This window comes from Hylaeus volcanicus, chromosome 5 (genome assembly GCF_026283585.1).
Source record: "Hylaeus volcanicus isolate JK05 chromosome 5, UHH_iyHylVolc1.0_haploid, whole genome shotgun sequence".
In the NCBI taxonomy this organism is placed as follows: Eukaryota; Metazoa; Arthropoda; class Insecta; order Hymenoptera; family Colletidae; genus Hylaeus; species Hylaeus volcanicus.
The window spans coordinates 25,011,534-25,015,510 of record NC_071980.1 but is presented as its reverse complement, the minus strand read 5'-3'; positions in this window follow the sequence as shown (position 1 = coordinate 25,015,510).

Sequence of the window (3,977 nt, the reverse complement as noted above, 5' to 3'; positions counted from 1 at the left end):
GCTACTAGGTCGTTTATGGACCAAGCCCGTAGAAGTTCCTCGGCTCCTAGCGGCGGGATCTTGCAATGACGCATTCACGTTGGCGAGGCCGTGGAAACGGAGAGCCTTCGATTTCCGTGCATTCGACTCTGTCATGACGAAAACATCTATGTTCATTTGAACCATAGACTGAAAGTGTTCAAACTCTATTTAGAATTCACCATTTCAGGACTGACCTTTCTAAACTTGATCCGATAACTCGTTTCTGTACAACTAATAATCGATGGTAGTAACGCCAACTTCTCGAACTCGTTGAACTTATTCAACCGCTCTCTCCGCTATCCTATATAATTAGCCTGATTAATTTATTCGCACGTTTAATCTCCCTTTGTTTACATACCACGTTCCGCGTTACTTCTCTAGATTATTAGTTCCATTGCTGATATCGCATCGCGTGAATACTATAAATCTATACATGCATAATAATATACACGATGAATAATCGTAATGAAGATATTTGGGCCGACACTTAAACTTCTTGTACCGACGCATAAAGTTGTGGCATTCCAGATGAGGTAGCAAGTTTCTCGGATTTGCGTAACGAGCTATTAAATTTATCGTCGCGAACGCCTTAATTAGAAATCGCGGCGGTTGCTGACCTCTGTGTAGGTATTGCTCGATTTCATTAACATAAACATCCCGCTGTCGTTCATATTAATCGAGCAACGTGAACCGAGCGTGTACGTACACGCGCCGTGGCATCCCACTCGAAGTGAAAACGCTTTCTAAAGGGGAAATGATTCGAATTCCGGGAGATCGAATGTTCGCCGCGCCTATTAGTCTCCTTCCGCTTCTTCTTACAGGTGGATATATTGTTTTACTACGTGATACACTCGCGATGCATCCACTACTATTTTACATTCGAGAAATTCTTTATCGATAGTAAAGAAAAATACGCTCCGATTAAATATGCGTATCAGCATCGTTCAACGAAGAGAAGGCAACAGTTTCTTCTTGGGAACGAAAGTCGCGCCCATTCCTTTCTCATAGCTCGCATCATAGAAAACTCACAGAGATTGTATCCACGTGTGGAAAAGGGTGTATCAGTGACCATTCGTTTTCCCCCATCGCGATCAGTTTCTCAGTCATAGTAATATGCGGACGATGGTGTTTTCTTCGCTCCAATCATGCATCATGGATTCTAGAAAGAACTCATTATTCAAAAATTGAAAGGAATGGTCTATAAAGAGCGATATTTATCGACGCCAACGTACACATTATTCGCTAGAAATTATAATCGTGGATTACTTTATTACTCCAAACATGAATACGTTGGTTTATTATTGAATAAAATCCTATCTCTAGCTTCGTTTTCGCTTCGCTCGCGAATAGTGTCAGCGAGATGAATGCGATCGATTCTCTGGCAAGATAGCAAACAGCTTGACCATTCCTTTTGCTACGCATCGAAATAACATTCCACATTCCAGTACTGCTCTGCGTACCGGTAGAACTCCTGCTGTCCTACGTTTTCCGTCGTACTCTTATTTTCTTAAGCGTGTCACGTTCGACATCATTATTTGTGGAGCTTTCAAGTCGGCATTGAAGGTTTCTTTCAACAAAATTTTCTCTCTACCGGCTCGATCGAGGTTCAAGTTTAAATTCAAATTCCCTCGAATCTTCTCCGTGATATCCGAAATCGTCCAGAAGTCGTCGCGATCAAGTATACGCAACGGAAGCGCGAACGCGACTCGATAACGAGCCTTGTGACAGCGATCGCGAAAGTAAGATCAAACGAAAGAGAACACGCGCAGAAACACATAATAAATACGAATTGCAAATTGCACCGGGAGAGCACAAAGGAGGCGATTAGCATGCGAGTGGGCATACGGCCTGCGCGTATTTGCATCGGGCAATTACAAGGAAGAGTGTGGTCGTGGATGGAGTCAGTGTGCCGATCCGTTATGGGCCCGAGGCTATCTGGATTTCGGTGGGACAGTCGGCCCACATCGGGTCTCGTGAGGCCGTGGGGACACCTCGCAGGGCCGAATCGAGAGAAAACGAGCGCGTCGGGATCTCTTCCAACGCGACAACAGCTATCCGGATTCGAGAGAGGAAAATAGATAACAAAACGGAGAGTTAGAAAAATAAAGTAACGGTAAAGATCGGTCGATTCGATGCGTCAAGTTGCAGAAAAGAACCATTACGATACGAAGTTGCGAAGAAAAGAACAATCGAAGGAATCGGTAGAATAAGGACTGGCGCCTAACGGACATCTATCTGCGACAGACCAACGAATAAGCGGAGAACGCTCTCATATCGGTACTTTCCATCGTTGGAAGACTCTGTTGGTCGATACGTGCGATTTCCACGCGGGGGACGCGACTTACTCTTCCGGAACGATCAATCCTGTTCGGTTTCTCATCGGCGCGGGGCGAGAGAATGGCGATGATGTTCACTCGGTCAAAACGCCTGGCGCTGGATCGGTGACTCGCGGCGCGTGTTTTTCGATCCAGTCAAGGCCAAGCCGCCTTTCGCCGCATCGGAAACTCGAAAGGAAGGCGGTACGGTCCGTCGGCCGATCCGATCCTGCCGCAGGTGGATCGAAGCCACGCTCGATGGGCCTGCGAATTGGGTCAGCGAATCGTGCGGCTCGACTCCGCGATCGAACAGCAACGATCCACAATTTCATGATCCATACAATCTTGGGTACGTGGAAAATGCTGCTGGAGATATACGCTCAAAGGCATACAGTTTAAATCGATGCTTTGCAACGTCTATTACAAATGTTACTAATGAGAGTCGAACCAAGCAAATTTATGATAATTGTTATCGCGTACAGAGCATCGAAACATAAGAATATACGAGTAAGGAACAAATCTACGAACAACATTGAGAACGAGTCCAAAAAGAGAATCGTGGACAAATTTCCAGAACGTTTTCACTCTACGCTGCGTAGTTTCTCGGTGAAAATCCTCGGAAACGGATCCCGGGTGGGCCGAGATCGAGCGGATTGCAGAATCGAATGAGCGGAAGCTCGCGATTCAGCGAGATCGGCGAACCGCGGAACGAAGAAATCGAATGGAGAACGGAAACGGCGAACGTGGAATGCGCCTTAAACTGTCGGTGCACGCGCTCGACTATTTCGCGTGACTCAATCGCCGCGTCGATTGAAAGTTCTTTTTTTATATCGACGTCAGAAAAGCGTGCGACACTCTGCGAGGAGACTTCGAGGCGATAATGCCTGCAACGTTTGCACGTGATACTTTCGGAAATGCGTGCTTTCGTTCTAGAATCGTTTGAATGTCATCGACTCGACGCGGTATTCACCGGATCCTAATCGCTGCTGGAGTCCTAACAATGATGGATCGTTCCAGCAGATACGATGCCCGCACATATCGATTCGGGGGTGTTATTAGGACGTCGGTGCTCTTAATCCGGTGCATCGATATAATTGGAAGCGATTTCGAAGTCGGGCATAGTTGCAGAGGTTGATCTCGATACGCGAAACTTTCGAGATAAACTGGTTCCCTGTACGCAGATCGGAATTTGTCCTCGATACATCTCATTAGTTCAGTGCATCCTATCCGAGGCTTCGATAACGAGCAGCTTCTCGCACACCACGACGCGAGGCACGTATGTTTCTCGTTTATTGCCATTTCCTTGGACGATCGATATAATTTGGGATCGTGATCAGTCATCCTCCGTCGCTCGGATGTCCGGGATCGTTCATTGTAGTCGAGGAAACTCGTTTGTACGATACTGGAACTCCCATGTGTTCTCGCAGATTGGTACTTGTAAATCAAAAGTAGCATAATCGCATATATTCGATTCCAAGGAAAAATATTGTTTCCTACAATCGAGTTTCTCGGTAAACGTATGCTATTAACCTTTTTGCCCTCGTGCTCTTTCGAACTCTACTCGCAAAGACGCGTGCGACTATTTATAGTTGAAACGAAAGCTTGGATTTAATAATACACCGACAATCTAATTAATTAGAG